The sequence below is a fragment of the Gracilinanus agilis genome, chromosome 5 (assembly GCF_016433145.1).
Source record: "Gracilinanus agilis isolate LMUSP501 chromosome 5, AgileGrace, whole genome shotgun sequence".
NCBI lineage: Eukaryota > Metazoa > Chordata > Mammalia > Didelphimorphia > Didelphidae > Gracilinanus > Gracilinanus agilis.
Genome location: NC_058134.1, coordinates 185,452,828 through 185,475,148, shown reverse-complemented (window position 1 = coordinate 185,475,148; position 22,321 = coordinate 185,452,828).

Here is a 22,321-nt window from a genome sequence, read left to right as displayed (position 1 = left end):
GCACATTATCAAGATAATAGCCCAATTTCATATTGATGAAGTATCTGTTAAAATTATAAACATAGATACATAAACTAATGCCAGAGAAAGCCACTTGTTGGTTCAAGAGGGTGGTGGACATATGGAGATGTGTAGAGATTGGGTGAGGAACTATAGCCAGCTATTACTGTTGCTGAAATTCGTTTTCTTCATTTTGGTTCAATTTGGAGAAATATTGTTATTTTAAATGAAAATAAAAACCTTTTTATTAGGTGATATTCAGTTGTTGTTGTTAACCAACAGTATAAAAACAACAATGTGACTGCATCATTCAAATTAACATTTCAGAAATGCCAGAATCTAGTCAGACAATTTTTCCTATTTTGCAATAAAGACAGCAGAATTAGACTATGAGCCCAGCAATCACTTCCATCATCTATAAAAATATATATATCAATTTATCTTAATTAGGAATATTTTTATGCCTTAACACACCTTCAATGAGCTATACCCTTCCCTTCCTTGTATGTGATAAATTTGAGAAGGAAGGGGGAAGGTAACAAGCATTTATTAATTTGGACTCTGTATCAGGCATTTTACAAATATGATCTCATTTCATCCTCACAAAAATCCTGTCTGGTAAATGCTATTATTATCTCCATTTTACTGTTAAAGAAACTGAGGCTGACAGAGGTTTATTGCCTTACCCAGGGGCACACAACTCGCTAGAATCTGAGACCTACCACTGTATCCACTGTGCCACCTAAGTAGACAGATTTGTAAAAAAAAAAAATCCAAAAATATTAAATAAATAATATTCCATTTATCGAATCTATGCATTCTTCATGCTTAGGAAAACTAATTTTTCTAAACCTTCCATGGAATATGTACATGTTTGGGAAACTGGAACTTAGGAACTTGACATATTCATTGACAATCATTATTCCTTTTGGCTCAAGTCAACAGATTGAGTTTTAGATAACTCATAAGTAGCTTGTTCTTTACTTTCTTTTTTCCCCTCGCAGTATATTTTTGATGTAACATATGCTTATAGCACTGATTGTAAATAGATATGATTCAGAGTTGAATTACTTTCTTTTCCAAAATGAGTGGAGTGTAACATTATTCAAATTTTATCTGGGACTTGGCTCAGGAACCTATCACATGAATATGGAAGGTTGGGCTTAGACCAAACTTTCACTCATCAGCATTCAATCTCCTAACCAAACAAGGAAAAGGAAAATTAAAAAGGCATAAGGTAAGGAAAGAAATAACAAAGTACAGAGGTCAAGATAATTGTTCATTTAGCACCAAATTTCAAGTAGTTATTGTACTCAATCTTTAAAATGGAGGCATGTTTACAGCACAGACTATTTAGTAAGGCATCATAGATAAGGCAAGAAAAAGAGGTCCCACAAAAAACTGGAAGCTCAGGCAAGCATTTAGATCAGTGAACACTCTATTAAATGTCCAGGAGACCACAGATGGATGGATCCCAAAAGGTATCAGTGAGGAATATTGTTGGCTGGCTTCTTCACAAATGCATACCATATTATTTCAACATCTGTTGGAATGAAAACTCTGTAAAGCGGGGGTGAGGGGGAATCTAATCCTTTAGTAAAATAAGTAACACACCACAGCATCTTCTCATGTGAAGATATTGGTATTTCATATTTTCCCTTTATATAAGAATAAAAGCACATCATAAGATGCTTCAATCTCAAATATATTTTTTATATCACACACCCTTTTAGTGAAAATAAATATGTTGGCAAGGTCATAGACCATGATCTTTTATTTATGTAGAATGTGAAATATTGATGTCAATTCTTTATGGAAAATATCAACAAATCAAAATTCAATTATAAGAGGAAGTCAATTATGTATTCATATAACTTTCCTTTTATTTGAATTTTCTAGCCTTATCAAATTGGTATTTTTCAGACAAAAGTTAGCTAGAATGTATGTATATAATCTCATTTTTTATTTTAATCCAAATTAGGATGTTTAAAATGAATATAGAAGACAAATTAAGGGAAGGAGAGGATCACAAACAGCACAATGGAGAATTATATTAAGACAACTGTACAAACAAAACCAATACAGGTAAATTAGAAAAGAAACAACTAAGTGGGGAAAAGCAATCTTGCAGCAGGCTTCTTTGATAAAGGTCTTATTCCCAAGATATTCAACTTTTCCAAGATATTAAAAATTAATAGCTTTAAACTGCATTAAGATTTTTGCATAGGCAGTTATCAAAGGAAGAGATCCAACCTATCAACAGTCATGTGAAAAATGACCTAAATAACAAATAGAGAAATGCAAATTAAAACAACTCCGAGGTTCTACCTTATCCCCATGAGATTAGCAAAGATGACAAAGACAATATTGGAAGAACTATGGGAAAACAGGTATATAAATACATGGTTGGTGGAACTGTGATTTGTTCCATCCTGGAAAATAATTTGCATCTATCTCTACAAAGTCCCTAAATACTACCTAGTCTTTGACTTAGTGATAACATTTTAAAGCCTAGTTCTTCAAGAGATAAAAAGACTAGGAAAATGACTTTTAGGTATAAAAGTATTTATAGAAGAAAATTTTGTAGTGGCAAAGAATTGGAACATAAGGTGGTGCCCATCAATTGGGGAATCTCAACAAATTATAGTATATGAATGTAATATAATATTTGGTGCTGCTCACTTTATTCCGTGTCAGTTTCTTCAAATCCGTCCATAGTTTTCTGATGAAGAATAAAGGAAGCAGAATTGGAAGAATAATTTACATGATAATATCATTGTAAAGATAAAACAACTGTGAAGAATTCAAGTTAAGTCAATGACTAATCATGATCCCAAAGGACCAATAATAAATATTCTTCTCCCAAAAGAGATATAAAGTAGACTCAAAATGTAGAATGAAACATATATTTTTGGATATGACTACTGCAGGAAATAATTTTACTTGACTCTTCAATTTGTTACAAAGATTTTTTTAGGTTTTGCTTTTTCCAACTGGGGAAGCGTTTATTTTCAGTTGGTGGGAAAAATACTGACTGAAATAAAATAAAATATTTTAAAAGATTAATTTAGAAATCTGTTTTTTTTCTTCCCCTAAAGTTTTACAGAGATTCTTTTGAGAAGAAAAATTATCCAAAGTGTGAGGTTTTCACTAAGAAATCAGGGTAAACAGAATAAGGCTGTGATCAAATAGTTAAATGATATTAGCCATTCTGCTTTAGTGTTCCTAGTTATAGTTAAAAAATATAATATATTTGGCCAGTTAAATTAGATATTACATTACATTATTATATTATATTATATTATTATGTGTATATATATCATATATAAGATATTATGACTACATGGAATTTGCCATAATTAAAAAAGAAGTAAAATAGGAATTGGACCTATTATTTCACTGGTGCAAGGTACTCTGAGGTGAGAACACTCCCAATATCAATGATGGTAAACCTTTTTAGAGACTGAGTGCCAAGCTGCACCCTCATTCCCCATGTAAGCTGCCCACTTATCCCAGGCAGGGGAGGGAGGAAGCCTTCCATTGAGCTGCTGGACAGAGGGACAGGTTATGTGAAAAATGTCTTCAGGCAAAGTGGAGAGGGGGAGCGGAGAAGCCACCTCAGACATGCGTGCCATAGGTTCACCAACATGGCCCTATGTCAATGTAGTTCAGCACCTACTTTGTAATATATAATTTTAGAAATTAAGAGATCAAATGACTTGGCCAGGGTAGCACAGCCAGCATTTGTGCAAAGTGGGACTTGAATTCAGGACTTAATGATTCTGAAGCTAGCTCAAACCACTATTACATGACCTATCTATAATAATAATAATAATAATAATAATAATAATAATAATAATTTCAAGACAATCATTTATGAGGCAAATTTAATTTCAGAGGTAAAACAGAAACTGGGAAAGAAAGCAATGACTAGAATCTGGCTATAGATACTTCAATTATTCAAAAGAAGTTAGTTTTTTTGTTATTTTTTGTTTAAAAAGACTTATGCATAATAGGTAATGCACAAACCATAAGAACAAATCATAATGCAGAGTATTTGGGGAAAGATCAGAGGGACCAAGAAATAATTTTGTCATTGACACTCCCATCTGGATAGGAAGATGAAATAGAACTAGTCAAGGTGGTGAAACAGGAGAAAACAATGCAGCCAAACTTCCCTAACATAAACAAAGATCTCAATCCAAAAAGAGACCACAATGCATCACAAATCCAACACATCTGCAAATGGCCAGGGCAGGGAGTATGGAATCAATGTGGGCTGGGGTTATGTAACCAGATCCAGGAGCAGAACAGGGAGATTGAGCCAACTTTCTTGTCTCTTTAAAACCTTTGTCAGAATTATCCACATACTTTTCAAGGGTATCTTTGATGAGAATATGAGAATCAAAGAGACATAAAATTTCACAGAATTTGAGAGTTTACAAGAATTTCATATCTATTCAGTTCAATCTATAAATATGTAAGAACAACACTATATATATACATATATATGTGTATATATAATTTCTCTTATTATTAGTGGTCTGAAGTAGTTTTTATATGACTATTAATAGTTTGCAATCCTTCTTTTGAGACTATTGGAATGGCTTTGGTCTTGTATTTTTCTGTGATATGTATGCTCTGAAGACCAAAGGAGTCTCCATCATCTTGCCAATACCCTGCCCTGCTGATAAGAGCCCATTTTCATCAGGAGAAAACTGGAATTGTGGTCTGAGAAGGAAGACAAGTATCATCATTTCCTTTGTACACATCCTTACTGAATGAGGTCAGTGTAAATAAACTTCCTTTTTTGCCAATTGTTCAATGAGTCTTGAGTGCTTCGCTTCATCCAACATTAACCTGAAGTAAGAGAATATTGACCTCAGGGTTGCATCAAACATCTACACATAGCTGTGACAAGTACATGATCTACTCCTCTCATTTTTTAATAACCTGGTCATGTATCCATATCCAATTTATCAGGCAAAATAGTATAAAATGATGGCCTAATCATACTCTATGTCAGACTGCTTTCTAGTTTTCTTTGAAGTTCTTGTCAAATAGTGAGTTATTAACTGAATAAGAATAGTTTGGGATTTATTAAACACTAGATTTTTAAATTTCAATTATTTCTAATTCTTCCTTGTTTAGTCTGTTCCATTGATCTACTTTCCAGTTTTTTAAAACTAGTATCAAACATTTTGAATTTTGATTAGTTTGAATTATTTCTGCTTTATAATATAGTTTAAAAACTGAAAGTACTATTTCCCCTTCATTTCTATTTATTCTTCATCATTTCACTTTATAATCTAGATATTTTATTCTTCCAAATAAATGGTGTCTATAAAGTATCTCTTTGGTAGTTTGTTTTAGCACTAACTTTATAAATTAATTTTGGTACTTTTGTTCTTTGTATTATATTTTCACAGTCCAATAATACAAATTCATTTTCTACAGATTTTTTTTGTTTTTATTTCTTTAAGATGCATTTTTAACTATATCTATGCAGGTTATGTGTAACATATATTTATATGTGTAGTATGTTCTGGAATATTGGCTCCAAAGTATTTTGTGAATTTTGAGGTTATTTTGAATGAAACTTCCCTGGCTGTTATTGTTTTCAGGATTTTGATATTACATTTTAGAAATGGTGTCAACTTTTATAGGTTACTTCTACTTAACTGGTATTTTATTGAAGCTATTAATTGTCTTGCTTAATTTATTAGTAGATTTGCTAAGGATTAAATGAACCTTTATGTTGTCTTCACACAGGGATAGTCTTGTGCCTTTGCTTATATTTATGCCTTTCATTTTCTTTCTTTCCATTTAAAACACAGCTCTATTTCATGTTGCATAGCATTTATCTTCTATGACTAAGTAAACTTCCTTTTGTTAACTGATAGATGGTTTACAAATACTTCATTCCAGCCTGGCTTACAACTCTATGCCATTTTGTGTATGTAGGTTTAGTTGATATTGGCACATTGTTTATAATCCATTTAGACATAATGTAGTTTTCTTGTTTAGATATATTGATACTGAATTTTTGTCTTTGCTTTGTTTGATACTGTGATTGCGACTCATGCTTTTTTTTAGCTTTACCTGATGTATTGTGAATTTTATTCCAGCTTCTCATTTTGATTCTGCATAATAACTCATTTCATAGATGTTTTTCTTGTATGCAACACATTGTTGGGTTTTGTTTTCTTATCCATTCTGTCACTCTTATTTTATTGGAGTGCTTAATTCATTTAAATTTAAATTTATGTCTTCTAGACTTGTGCTTTTCTCCATTTGTTTTTAAAGTAGTTCTTTTTATAAAAAACCTCTTTCTCATTTAAGTCAATACTTTGCTCTTGTAGTTAATTTTGTTCACACTGCTGAGATGCTATCTATTCACAAAGGCTCTCTAGCTGCTGTCTCTTCTGTTTGCTTTATACCCTTTAGTTCTTAGGTGTTACTTAAATTATTAATTCATTTCTCTTTATTTAGTTTATTTAATTATCTTTTTCTGAACATTTCTGTTCCTTCTTTTTCCCCACTGAGGAAAGTGGTTAGTTCAAAATCTTATCTCTCTTCCTCTCCTCTAAATTCTTAGTTTTCTTTTTTTTTTTGGAATCCAGGAGTTTTGAGAAGTTTTCTTGTATCTTTTCCAACATTATTGTAGTAGTTTTGTTTTGTTTCTTAATTCATTGCCTATAGGAGATTTATGATTGTTATATTATCTTTTTGCATTCTATCTTCAAGGCAAATCACTTTGGCTTGCATATGATTCATATGTTCTGTTAATATTGTTACCTTTTGAATCTCTTATACTGGAATTGCCCCCACTTTAAAATTCTTCTGCTCTGTTAATCTGGCTTTTACTTCATTAAAGGAATACTACATTGTGAATTCATTTTTTGAATCTGTTAATTTAAAAAAATTCTGCATCAAGCACATTGTACTACCTGACAAATTCAATCCCAATTTCTTCTATTTATTTTATTTTTCTTTTGAACCAACATGGAATTTCTTCTTGTAGTTCCATACTTTCTCTGGAGTCCAGGGGATTCTCTTCTTCATCAGACATTGTTTTACTTTCCTTTGTATAACAGTATTTGTTAAAAAGAGCTTTGTAGTCTCTAAAAAAAAAAGGACATGGGATCACCTTTTCTCAGAGGAAAGAAGAGTCCCCTGATTACTCTTTTTAGAGGGATAAGAATAGTTCCAGTCAGGGTTTTAGACTCCTTTCCTTTAGGATATGTTCAGCCTTTCACCCTAGAACCCCACCCTGAGTATTCCTTTTTTAAAAATCTTCTTTCTTTACTTCTCCTTGCTGGAAAGAATTGATATCTGCTATTTACTGACAAGTGAAGAATCTGTTTTACAGATTGTGTAAAACAAGAGATGTGATAGGAATTAGCTAATCTTGCAATAGTGGAAAGAATATTTGACTTTTCCTTATTACAAATATTGGATATAAGTAGTTGCCTCATAGACCTGCAGCTACATTAGCTTTTCTCTTAATCTTCTGGGGATATTTCTAGGATAAATGAAACTTCCTTTTTTCATTGTCTGAAACAGAAAATATTCTAAATCAAAAGGTAACAGAAAATCTCTGTTTACCCTTATAAGGGCAGAGTGTTAAGACTTTGTTTTATTTGGGGTAAGGCTTGACTTTATGAAGGGTCTATGCAAAGTCTCCATTTGGTTGACAAATAAGAAAATTATTTTTTCTCATCTATAAAACAAAGCAGTTGATTTTGATGATTCCAGATCATATAAACAAAAAATTTCTATAATTTCTCTCTCTCTACACACACACACATATATACATATATATATACACATATGTACATATACACATACAAGAACCAATGCTTGAGTACTTGCTTAAAGATTTATTGTATTGAACCAGCTCTCTGTCCTTTAGAATACAGTCAAATGCTGAGGGAATTTTAACTTAACAAAGTCATATTTGTGATAGAAATGGAAAAAAAAATTAGCACTGAAGTTCATAGTAGGCTTTTTTTCTATCTTTCATCATATCCACTGTGAATAAGTAACTTTAAGGAAGATTATTTCATTTGAAATTCAGATTTGAGAAATTTCCAAGATCCTTTTTGGTTATTGATGTGCATTTTCTAAGATACATATGCTTTTTACACTGGTGAACAAAATTCTGCCAAAAAAGAAAAAAATTGGAGGCATTTAGAGGCAGCTAGGTGGCACAGAGGATAGATCACTAATCTTGGGCAAAAGATGACCTGAGTTTGAGCCTTACCTCAAATATTCATAGCTATATGACACTGGGTCAGTCAGTTTCCTCATCTGTAAAATGGGAATAAAAATAGTGTTTACTACATAGGTTTTTGTAAGGCTCAAAAGAGATAGTTTATGTAAACAGTTTGAATGACTCAAAATATTATATAATTATTACTTTAATTATTGAATGAGTTGGAGTTGGGAATTGGTGGAAAGCTGGTATGGGTTAGAAAATAGAATAAGCTAATCGAGGGCTCTCTTTTAGGAATCTATGGTGGATCTATTGTCAATTTGTTATAGGGAGAGCTGTCCCAATTCCCAAGGATTTCACACTGAAGAATTACAAGCACTACAATAAAGTTAAAAGGGGTTAATTAATGGGATTGATGACGAGCAAGCAGAACCAGGTGGAAATCTACTGCCTAAAATAACAAAAAGTGGAGCTTTTATTGGTTTTGTGGGAGGGAGGGCTGAGCACTTGAAAACAAGGGTGCAGGAGACATGTAACTTACAGGTGACTTTTTGTGGGACAGCTGGAGGTGTTGGCTTCAGTGACTTTGGGAGGGGCTTGGGGTCAGCATGTGACCTCGAGGATGGGTAACTTTGGGGCAAGAGGGGGCCTGAAGTTGACATCATGACTGGCCAGGGGAAAGGGTCTGAGGTTGAAGAAGATGTTTATCAGGAGATTTGCAGGTCTCAGAAGGGTGGACACACATGCCACCTTTTCCTTTCATTGGTGGTCATCAGAGATGGTCTCAGGCCACACCAGTTTCAAGGAGTCCTTCATCTGTCCCCTGAAACTTCTGGGGTTTCTGTGTTCCACAGTAAGTCCTAGAAGGAACTACAAAGTATAAAAAAATGGGAAAATATGAAAAATGTTCTACAAATAAATTAAACTTCTTAGGGAACATTTCCACATGACTTTAGGGGGTTCTTTTTAGGTAGTTTCCTTTGTCCTCCTCAAATTTTGGTCCTTGCTAAGTATGGTTGCTAATTTATCCAACGACAGATTGAGTAGGTGCCAAAGACCAAAGAATAAAATGGAATAGAAAATTGAAGTTGTTCTCCATAGAGGTGGATCCCCAAGGGAACTGGGAAGCTATCACCGAGAAGTCAAGAAGGAGAGAATATGACTCGCCATTCTGTAATTATTCAATAACTTCACAGAGAACTTCAGTATCTATTCCAGGATTCTGATGCCAGCCCTAACAAGTAGTACATAAAATTCAAAGGAAAAAAAAGGGAAATATACCCATGCTTTTAATAGTAATTTGCTTATTTATTTTGGTCTCAAGAGAAGAGACATTTCCATGTACAGCCTCCCTTATTTGCAGAAAAGTCTTTGTATATATTTATCAGTATCACAAGGGCTTTATACCACCACTACCACCCTCTTTTCTAACACAAACACTGTTTTAAAAATAGTTTTAAAACCACTTGGTTGGTTAAAGTGTGTTGTTTATGACTGACTTAAGGTTCTTTGTCTCTCTGAAATGACCACAATTAAAACTAGACAAAATGAAGCAGGTTAATCTGTTCAAAGGGGGCAAAGCTTTTGTCTTTATTTCAACTTCTACTATTTCAAATAGCTAATGGTTATGTACCCATTTTTTAATGAAGATTATGGCCAGAGTTTTCCTTTCCCACTGAGTAGGCTCACTGTTTTTTTGAGTCAATAGATGTCTTTTAGAAAACTTAGCAAAGATAATTGGCTTTGGAATGATTTTCTCAGCCATGAGTGCAGGGAATGAATCCAGAAATCTGATTATGTTTATGTGGCTTTAGAGAGGTGGGTCCAAAATTTTGCATACATGTAGATGCATGACACACTGAAAAGTTGAATGTGCACTATCAACCTAATTCTTGACATCACTTACTTAAGTTTAGACAATCTACATATCAAGGCCCCAATCCGAAGCATTTGCTGATTTACAAGATATAAATACACTGACAATTTAACAATAGGCAAGTCTCTCCAGCAAGCTCATCAAGCTGGCTCCAGCACTCCCCTGATTTATGTCTTGAATGAAAACCCAAGAAAAACAACAGAGCTCTCTATTGTTATTATCAGGTTGACAAATAGCTGTCTCTAGTCATCATCCCCAATTACTCTTCTCTTTTTCCTCTGAGGCATTCATGATCTCTTACCCAAACAAATGCTGTTGATCTACTTTGCTATTTCTTGGTGGACAAGCATTTAATTTTATTTCAGAGGATCCAGCTAGTTCCTGTGTAAGAGCCTCATTTTCCTGTAGCTCCAAGTGTCCATCAGACCACTTTCCTTCTGACATTTTTCTGGTCTTACTTCAGATCCCTTATCATATTAAAGTTCAATTTCCATTTTATTTTAATAAGAAACTTCATTATTCTTCATAACCTGGAATAAAGTAAGCCTCTTCACTTTGTTTTCTAAGAAGATTAGTCTGCACTTTTATCAGAGCTAGCAGCCATTCAAATATCTAAAAATATAAGAATCATAACTCAGCTCTCATTTCTTCTAAACTCTTCCTTGCTCTCAGTGCTACTAATTGAGATGGCCAGTCTGGTCTTTAAAATTTCTGGTGAATATTTCTGTCTTTTGCATCAGTTTTATCTGTTCTTTTCACCTTTCATCAAGTCTTTATTAATCTACAATCATCAGGACAATCACATTCAACTTCTTTTCCTTTTTCTAACCTTTTAGTGTTACTCAAGGGAAAAAAATCCCTTACTTTAAGGCTCAGAATCAATATTTTGTATTGATTACAAGGCAGAAGAGTGGTAAGAAGTAGGCAATGGGGATTAACTGACTTGCCTAAGGTCACACAGCTAGAAAGCATCTGAAGTCTGATTTGAACTCAAGATCTCCCTTCTCTAGGCCTGGGTCTCTTTCAATCTACTGGGCTACCTAAATGCCTCTTTTTAAAAAAGCAAAACTCATCACCTTGCTTTATTAATTTTGTTTTATCGGTATGTTTTACTTGATTTTTCTAGCTTATTTCCTTAACAGCTAATTTCTCCTTTTTGAATCCTCTTAACATCTTTTCTCCTCAGTACTTTTCATCCTTTGAATTCAGTTCTCCTTCAGATTGAATCCTTCTCCTCCTTCAGTTCAAGATGTTCTCCTTCAACCTTTCCTTTAAGTTCTCTCCAAACTTCTCCTTTTCAAATCCAATCTCTGATCTTAACAATTCAAAAGCCCTCCAAATCACCTTTACAAGGTCCTTCTCTTTTCTATTCATCTCAAGTCCTTCTCTAACCCTTTCTGCCACTGACCTTATCTTTCCACACTATCTAAGAGCTTTATGGATTTTGAGACACATTCTTCTGAGCCACCTTAGGTAATTAGATCGGAGGGTTCAATGAATTTCATTGGTTTGATTTCAAGAGATAATACATCATCCCTAGTTTTGTTTTTACTTCAAACAATAAAATACCTTCTCTTAAATAGCTAGCACTTACCTGTCATGCACTCCTGACTTAAATCATATATTCTTTGGTTGTACGGACGAGTGTCCTTACAGGTCTATCATTACATGTCACTGTAGAGCAGCAAGAATCTTATTCATTTCTATATTAGAATTATATTTGTTTGGGAACTGCTCAGAAATCTGTCTCATGGCATCTGACAGCTTGACAAGGCTTGCTGCCATGGAAAATGTTTGTGATGTTATATAAATATATTTCTAGGTCATGAGTTGCCATGTATTTTTTGGACATTGATGCTGAGAGGGAAATGACTCAACGTTTTCTGAAAGGAAGAATAACATAGTAAACAAATAATAATAACAAATAAGAAATATGTATATATACATATATAAAACTGTCTCATAAACTGGCATTCTATTTTTGAAATTGTTAGACTTATGTTCTAACAGCCCCTTTGATTGTAAAAGTCCATTTATTGTCAAGGCTCACCCCTATCCCTTAAAATATTCTTATTATCAGTCATTTTACAATATTAATGGTTCCACTATTAATAGATCAAGGGACAAGGGAGCTATTATTCTTGCCCTCTATCTGTTAGTCCATTAAGCAAGCTGCCAGTCTCAGTCTGCGAGGGAGTCTATAATGAACCATGTGCTCAAGTCACATGCTATATACACTAAGACAAAGTATTTTTTGCCTGTTAATTTTGGTGCCTATTTCATATTATTTTGACAGAGAGGAAAAGGTATAACAACAACAACACACAAGAGGAAAATCCTCAGTTCGTGTTAGACTCTAAAGCAGTCTTCTAAAAAATTAAATGGAAATCGAAATGCCGGTGATATGATTAGGATGTCTATAATTTGTACCCCATACATGACTAATAGCTTTTGTTTTAGTTCTACCTAAAATCTGACCCGCGCAGTCCTGGTAGCCATCCCTTCTCCCTGCCACTCAGCGACATTTATTCACTGCATAATAAAAACCAAGCAGATGCTCATGCTTGAGCCAACCCAATTGCCTTGAGAGTCAATGTTGGCTACTCAGCTCATCTCTTCACGGACTGGCCGCTCACCCCACCTCTATCTTTATGCCATGGTGGAGATGCTTCCACTTACGTTTTTAGCATTCTGTGGCGATGCACATACCGGTGGAAAGCCAATGATGGCTTTCATGAGAGGTCCTTCTCCTGGGGTGTACGAAAACTCCTAGAATTAGGGAAGGAATGAACTTTCTACTTGTCTATCTCAATTCAGGCTATCAGTGGAGAAGCAGCCATCTCCACCGAGGTAGTGAACTGAAACAAGAAATCCAGGGCTTCCAAAACATAATCTAATTAGGACCCATTGTTTGATTCTGGGACTACCTTAATAGAGGTGCTTACCTCTTTGGTAATTGCATTGATAATGAAGTGAGGATCAATTCTGCCTGTAGATTTTAAAATTAATATCCAATATCTCTAAGTTAATATTTATAAACCAGGGGGAGTTCATCCTACCCACTCACATGGAAGAAGGGAGCAAGAGGGAGGAGTTTAGAATTTATAAACAATTACCTGAAGATGCAAACGTGGAGGGGAAGGGAAAAGCATTCTGGGTAATACAGAAAGGAATGTTGGGGAATGTAGTCCAAAGGTTCAAGAATTTCTAACTATACATGCCCCTACCCTTGGGCAAACTATTCAGATCTGGCCCACGGGGGAATAGTTTGCCCATCGCTGCTCATACAACTCTTAGAGATAGGGGAAAAAAAAACAACTTTGCGATTCATCCAACCCTTGAGGGTGGATTTTATAATCTGATGTCGTTTCAGCTCAGACATACTGCGAGGCTGTAACTATCTCCTACTTTCCTAGTTTCCGGTACAACTCGCTTTCCACAAGTTTACTGCTTCTTCCATCATGTTCTCCTTCCTTATTTTACAAATAGAGAGATAAAAGCCCAGAAATACCAAATATCAAGCTCACATAGTCCAATGCCCTTTTCTCGGCATCATTGGTTTCTGAGTATAGCTCTAGTTGCTGTTTCCATGAGGTCTTTATGCAATGGGATATTTTAATTCCTAAAATCAGAGAACATTAGAGTTTAATGAAATATAGAATGTTAGAAATGATCTAACTCAATTTTCTCATTTTAAGAATGAAGAAATCACTCCCCTCATCCCCCCCCACTCCCCACCCCAGCCCCAGAGAAAAGAAATAACTTGTCCAAAATCAGTGGAAGAGGTACATCTAAGACTGGGTCTCTTGACTTCCATTTCAATGCCAATTTTACAACATTTTGCCTCTAATAAAAGTTTAGAGTTGACTTATATATAGTGCTTAATTCTAAACTTAAGCCCCTCCCAAGGAAAATGTTGGAAAATACTTAGAAATTGAAACCTCATATTGTCAAGCTTTTGATATCTACTCTACTTAGCACAGTAATTAAATGTAGCTCAATTTAAAACAAAAGATTGAGGGGAAAAGTACTGCCTCTAAATGGCTGGCTATTACTAGGATGCCCCCCAACCTCCATCTGCCTCTCGTATTCCAGTTCATTTACAGGTGAGACCAAAAGAATATCCAAATGTCCAAGGTGACAAAACTAGAGGAATTAGGATCTAGATAGTCTTTGGAGATTTGCTGGAAAGGCCAACAAATGATGCTGATTGAGTATAATCCATCAGAAATTATGAGGGAGTGATAATGATTTCTTAATCTAAGTGGAATAGAAAGTTGTGCAGATGAAGACAGAATACCTTGAATTGGCAGTAGCTTCACTACGATGACTGACATGATCCTGCATTTGTGGTGTCAAGTGCAGTATAAACAATAAAAACTTAATCATTTAGTAATGGACTTGTCAGGATCACTTTCTAATGAAATAAAATTTAATTAACCTCTATATTAATCATTACTTTTTATTAATGATTTTCTTCTAGTTTCTATCTCAGAAGTCAAATATTTATATTCAAATAACTTTTAAAATATAACACATTTCACAAAAAGATTTCATCTCATCTGAGCTAAAATATCAACTAAAAAAAGAGTTCCTTTAATATTTTAAAGTCTAATAAAATGATGACCAATTACATACACAAAGGAGACAACAGGCCTCTCCTCTGTGCCTCTGTTTTCATATAAGGTCTTTCACATGCAGACATATACAGATCACATATCTATGTTGACACATACACACTGGGTTTAGCTGATTCATTGGAATAGAAATGACTTGTTGAGTCTGCCAAAAAGGGCCATCACTCTGGCTGTTTGACTTGGCTAAGTCAGCCAAAACAGCCAACAGCCTGAATCTACTGTCACAATCATAGCATTTTTATATGAAAACAATAAGGCTGTGGGTTTCCCTGTTGTGATTTTCTAAAGAATGGAAGCCCCCAAACCCATGGGTGTCCCCCACATCTTTCAGTTTTTTAGTTCAGAAAAGTACCAAGTAACCTTAAATGAGTGCTTATGCTTCAATACTTATTTTGAGAAACTGGAGGGAGCATACAAGAAAGTAGCTCTCAGAAGACGGTGTGACTGGGGAAGAATCCGAAAGTAATTGCAAGGAGCTTAGTGAGTCCATTTATCATTTACCTTAATACCTATGGATTCGTGTCATATAGTCTCACTGATCTATATTCAAGTAAAGTACTTTGAAACATGCTTTCTGTTGATAGCTGTTTCCACAAGATCTTCATGTCTGAGCTGCCCAAATTCTTCTTTAAATCTCTAAAGAGATTTAATAAATGGATTAAGTATCTTGACCAAATTTAGAGTCATCTAAATTTCACAGTTTTCACTTGGTTATCTCTTTTGCTGGTGATATTTTAATATTCCTTCTTTAATCACCCTTTCTGTCAACATTTCTTTTGGAAGTTTCTTTCAACTTTAACCAATGACAGTTATTTTATTTTCTTAGCTGATGTTTTATCCACTTCTTCTTCTAAAAGTTAATCTTTCAGGTGAAAAATGGGATATATCCATATACGTATTTCAAGAGGAGTCACAAGCAGTTGCATTTGCCTCTATAAGAAAAAAAAGGAAAAACGACTTGTAAGCTTTAGTCTTCCATTAACTACTAGAGTTACCTTAAGTTTTCATTTAGATTCTGTTTCTCAGTTCTTGATCTGCAAAGTAGAATTAACCACTCTATTTCTGATGTTTAACCCAAGGTATATTTTGAGGGAAGATGAGATACATGTAAAGATTTGGAACCATTTATTAGAAGTATTGAGTGCAAGTTACACATACAAAAGAGGGAGGACAACCTTATTTTTAGAATATATTAATCACATTCCAGAACTAGGAAGATGGTAGTCCCACTTTACTCTTTTCTGGTCCAACCACAACTAAAGAACATTTTTCAGTTCAGGACGTCACATTTAGGAGAGCCATTGACAGTCTACCATATTCTCCCTGCCCCCAAACACACACAAAGGCAACCATGATTGTGTGAGAACAAAAAATCAGATAATATGAGGACTATTTGAAAGAACTAGTGATATTTTGAAAAAAGACATCAAGATGGAGGTTAGACACAATAGTTGTTTTTAAGTATTTCAACAACTGTCACATGTAGGAGGGATAAAATTTATTTTTTGTGGTTAGAAAAAAAATCCTGAAAATAAACTGTTTAGGCTAGAGGATCTCTAAAGTTTTTCACAACTCCAAATCTTATGATCCTGTGAATTAGGACCAGTTGTGGAAGTTACAGAAAGGCAGATTTTGGTTCAATATAACGAAAAAAATTAACAATTCTGGAGCTGTCTTTAAAATGGGGTGGGCTTTCTCACAAAGTGCTAAGTTCTCCATCACTAGAATCAATGACTATGTCCAAATAGGATGGTCACTGTGTCAAGGCCACTGGAAGGTCACATCCCCAGGACATGACTTTTTTCCCTCAGATATCTAGAGGTAGCCCTAAAGGTATAGGCAGTTCTTTTTCTAAAGCTCTAGCTCATGAACTCCTTCTGGTATGCTCCCCCAATGATTATTAGTTGATATTAATTATTCAACCAGACTTAATTAGTTTTTATAAAACAGGTGTTAAATATGTTGGTTTAGTTGGCATAAAACACCCCACCACCAAAGTCTGTGATACACTAACTTGCCAGGGCATATAAAGTCCAGAGGAAAGTGGGCTTAGCTTAAACAGCAGCAAGGACACGAGGCAAAACTAGCAGCTACTAGAAGTTCTTTTCATGGAGTCTTCAAGATAGGATGTAGCCTTTCTGCTGAGTCCCCTGTAGAGCCTCTCTCCTTGTGCCCTTGCCTCCTGATGTAGACCCTGCTATCAGTCACCAACTGCTGCTGTCCCAGAGATGATGCTTTGCTGATGGAAAGTCCAAATCCTCTGATGCTCCTAAGTTAACCAGGGCCACAAAGACTATAATTATTTAAATGGAAATAATATTAAAAGACATCTGAAATCAGATAAAATGCAATGAGGACAGATGATGAGGCATTCATCCCTCAGAAATGGGGTTTAAGAGAACAGAATGTTTTGTTCACTGTCAGATGTTGTCATTGTGTTAGTTCGTTTTGCTTAATTGCTTTTGTTTGTTATAAAGGAAAGGTCTAAGGGGTGGTGAAATAACTGTGCTGTTCGAAAACAAAAGTCATCAATAAAACATTTAAAACAACAACACAATTCTCCAGATTTTCTACACTTTCTGGAAGCAAGTTTCGTTGTCCATCACAGCAATTATTTGGTAGATTTAAAATACACCGCACTCAAGCAAACAAAACAAAAGCCACTTGTCTAATAAGATACAAATACTTCTTTTCATCTCACTCCTACTCTCTAGAACCCTTCCTGTGTTTCCATTGTCCTTATATTGTATGTCTATGTCTAAGGAAACTAAGTGACACAGAGGATAGAGTGCCAGGTCTGAAGTCAGGAAGACCCACCCACCAACCCCAGACACTTCCTAGCTGTGTGACCCAGGGCAAGTCACTTAACCCTCTTTGCCTCAGTTTCCCCATATGTAAAATGAGCTGGAGAAGGAAAGAGCAAACCACTCCAATATCTTTGCCAAGAAAACTTCAAATGGAGTCTCAAAGAGTCAGACAGGACTAAACATCAACATTTCAGTGCAGTGGTTAGTGTTGTGCAGTGTGATATGGGATGATATCATATCATATGGTGGTAGAACACTAGTGTGATGTGGTGGGATGTATTGTAGTGTGTTGTGCCCTGGCGCAGCACTTTAATAGAGTAGTGAAAAGAGCATTTGGCTAAGAGTAAGAATTGGACTAGAACAGATTCTAAGGACTGGGCAGGGCTAGGTGGCATAGTAGATAGAGTGCTAGGTCTAGAGTCAGGATGACCCGAATTCAAATCCAGCCTCAGATTCTTACCAGCTGTGTAACCCTGGGAAAATCACTTCACCTTGTTTGCCTCAGTTTCTTCCTCTGTAAAATGAGCTGGAAAGGGATATGGCAAGCCAAATGGGGTCACAAAGTGATGTATGCAATAAAAAATGACAAAACAAGAAGATTCAAGTTCTAGCTGTGCTACTAACTAGTTTCGTGTTAGCTAACTTAGCTATGTCACTTAGTGTCACTCAAGAGCCTACTCCAAATTCAGGTCCCTCATCTATAAAATAGGAGGTGAGGCTAGATCAATTTCATATTAGCTTTCTAGCTTTTTATAAATCAGCCTGTGATTCCACAAAGTAAAACAATGAATGAGAAAATCAAGAGTCCAAATAATTTAGCAGGAATGAGGTCCCCAAAAGCCATACAATTAAATTTTTCATGGATAAATTTGACATCCTGGATTCAAGGTTCTTTTTTTTTAATCTATTGCACAATACAGGATAGGAGAGTCTTAACTTGGCAGTAGTTCACGTGTAAAAGGCCTGTGGTTTTTAATTGACCACAAGCTCAATATGACATGACAGCTATTATAAAAACGAATTCAATCTTAGGCTATATTAAATATGGTACCCAGATCAAGACAGGTAATAGTCCCACTGCACTTTTCATATTTAATGATTACATTTGTTTATGGACATTTAATTTTAAGAGAGACGCTGACAAACTTGAGTATAGCCAGGGGATGGAGACCAGGATGGTAAGGGGACCCACAACTATATTATATGTGGACTGATTGAAAAAGACTGGCTATATTTAATTAGGAATGAATCAACAAGCATGAGCATTTATGCTTTGCCAGTTGCTGGGTTGAGTGGTAGAGTTATATAGACAAAAATGAAATACCTTTTCCCTCAAGGAGAATACATTCTAATGGAGAACTGAAGGACTGGAGGAAAGAGAGAGTGAACATTGTCCTAGAAAACAAAAATCTCTTTTCAGTGTCTCATTGTGACATGGAAATGACCTTCAGTTCTCAAAGGCTATGCCAGTGGAAAACAGACTCTATCCACTTCTAACAAATGGGAAAGGTATCAAGCATTGTCCCCAGTCGAACTTCCTATGAAGAAATTCATCATCAAATTAGACTAGAAGAAACGGAGTAGTTAGTTAACAAGATGAAAATCCTACATCTCATCGATCTCATTTTAGATCCTCAAGTCCTACAAGATTTCTCAAATCTCTCTGTCTTCTTCGGGCTGGTTCATAGAAGTCTATCTCTTTTGGACAGAAGTCAATAGTGATACGTGGAGATGGTTTCCAAGGGTCTCTTTTCCTCTGGGAGAATATGAAAAAGGCATAACCAAGTTTGACTTGGGCTATGAAAAACCTTATTCAAATGAATATAATCTAGGCTCCTCTGGGGTGAGAATGATAAGAAGACTCCCTCCAACTCTATAAGTAGAAATTTTATCAATGAGTAGGCACTTAAATAAGAATGGGATTATAGAAAAGAAGGGAAAAAAGAGATTGCCATCACTTCTTCTCTTGGGCAAAGGGTCATAAGAAGATTCTCTCACTAATTCATTTATAGAGTAGGCCAAAGGAATTGGGACTTGGTAGAGATAAAGGGAGTTGATACAGAAGGTGGAGAGAATAGACAAAATATTGGATAAGTTGAGCTGGGCTTCAGGTATTTTGATTTTTAAAAAAGAGATAAAAAATTACAGGTCATGTTTTCTTTTTTTTGTCAAAGTTCATTGAGGATAAATGCTACTTTGGTTCAAAAAAATCAGTTTTACCCGTACAAAATGGGGAGGACATGGTTATACAGCATTGTGTGTGTGTGTTTTCTTTTTCATTGGGTTTTTTGGTAGACTAAATTCTCATATTGAGTTAGCAATGTGATGTGACAACCAAAAAAAGCAAATGTATCTTGAGATTCATTCATACAGGCATAAATTCCAGGAACAATGTGATGATCTCTGCATTGTGCACTGCTCAGTTAACTTTAGGATTATTGTGTTTAGCTCTGTGTGTCACAGAAATAGTATCTTCAGACTAGACAACCAAAAAACATACTCCTAATCCATGGAGAAATTAATTGATTCACTTGGAACTACTATTCTGGTCAAGCTGTCTTTATTGATGAGAGAGTGAGTACAATTCAGTTAACCCTCTATGGTACATAATAATAATAGCAATAGCTTATAAATACACAGATGTTTGAATGTGTGTATGTGGTTATATATGTGTGTCTATATGTATATGAATGTGTCAAACAACTAGTAGCAGTCAGGGATGGGAGCTAACCCTAAGTCTTCATGACTTGGAAGTCAGCTATCTACCCACTGTGGCACCCTTTCTCTAACTTGTACATGGTTGTTGTTTGTCCTTTCTTTTGAAAAGGGCTAGTGACATAATGGGGTGATGCCTCCATGTGCATCAGAATTTGACTTGTGAGACACAAAGTTGTCAGATTCATCCTTTTTTTTCCTAGAGTTCTCAAAGTCCAGTGGCAAGACAAAAGTCAGGATGACTAGCAATGGCCCAGAATGCATTGGTTGACCTTAGTATCTTCATTATCTGCCCAAGCTCTGAACACTCCAGTATGTCCACTTCCACTACCTTCATGGCCCCCTGAAATAAATTGTTCTCATCTGCCCATTCCACTAAGGGAAGTTTTCACGTGCTTGGAGAGGAGATCTTCCCAAGTCAGCAATGGGTTTCAGGACTCTCAGGTTCCTCTAATCTAGTTTGCCTCTTCTCTAGAGACAGTTTTCCTGGGGTGTGACCACTGCACCAGTTATAGCTTCTTGGAGCCACAAGTGATGGGCAGGTGACCCCAAAAGGAAATGAGCAGCCTTGTAAATAATTCAGCAAGATTTCACACCAGAGACTCTAGTCCTCCCTGCCTACCTCCAAATACCACACCAGGCATATTGTTGAGTGCTAAATATATCCTTTTTCTTACATTTATTATTTATTCAAAGTGGAGAACATTCAAAAAAGTATCACCAGGATGGTGACAGGATGGTGCAGGAACCCTCCACTAGACCAATAGTCTCCCCCCCATATCTGGTGACACTTAGCTGGGGGGGGGCAGGAGAGGGAAGGGAAAATTATAATATTTTTCTCTTTAAAACTGTCTATTAGGGGGTTCCGGGTTAAGATGGCGGCAGAGTAAGAAGCAGCTCTTAACCTCTCCGGACCGAAACACACAAAACTCCTCAAGGGGACATAAAAACAAGTCCAGATGAACGGAGGAACCCCACAACAGGGCACAGCGTGGAAGGTACGTGGAATCGGGGTATTTCCATGCAATAAAGAGGTGAAACAACTCTCACTAAATCGCGGGCTGAGCAACCACGCCACCCCCAACCCCTCCACACACAACACCTGTAGCACTGAGGCCAGCTAAAAAGAAATAGAGCAAGTTTGGGGCACCCATCGAGTCATTGGCAGCTCCGGGGCCTGTTCCTGAGAGCAGCAAGATTTGGGACCCCAAAAAGCCAAAGAACGCAGCCGAAATCTGAGTGCGGGCTTAGGGCGCAGAGCACGGGAACAGAGCTCAGGCGGGCTCACAGCTCAAGCTCCGAGGAGGCATGGGTGGAGGCAGACGGGTATACGACTGTGGAAGCAGCGCCCTGAGACTTGTAAAAAAATCTCCAGCAGAGGATCAAGCAAGAGGATCCATCAGGGGGCTTGACCCCGGACAGACCCTGAGCGCAAGGATAAACCTGAGAAGCTGCTGGGCTAATGATGGCTACCTAGTCTCAGGAAGTTCAGAAGAGAAAGATTAACAACAAGAAAAATAAGTCTTTAACACTCGACAACTTTTACACAGAGAAAATCCAGACAACCGAGCAAACAGAGGAGGAGAACAAACAAGCATCTGGACCCTCCTCAAATAAGGAAAACTCCTCACAAGCTATGGAAGAGTTCAAAACTGAGATTCTGAGGAAAATGGAAGAGATCTGGCAAGAAAATAACTATTTAAAAGGTAGAATCTTGCAACTGGAAAGTGAGGCTCAGAAACCAAATGAAATGATAAGCAAATTGAACACCAGAAATGACCAGATTGAAAAGGAATACCAGAAGATTATGGCCGAAAACCAGAAGATTATGGCTGAAAACCAAAAGATCATAGCCGAAAACCGAAAGATTATGGCTGAAAACCAGTCCCTAAAGGCTAGAGTTGAGCAGCTAGAAGCTAATGATCTCTCAAGACAACAAGAACAAATAAAACAAAGTCAAAAGACTGAAAAAATAGCAGGAAACATGAAATATCTCAATGAGAGAGTGACAGACCAAGAAAACCGGTCTAGAAGAGACAATTTGAGAATAATTGGTCTTCCAGAAAAA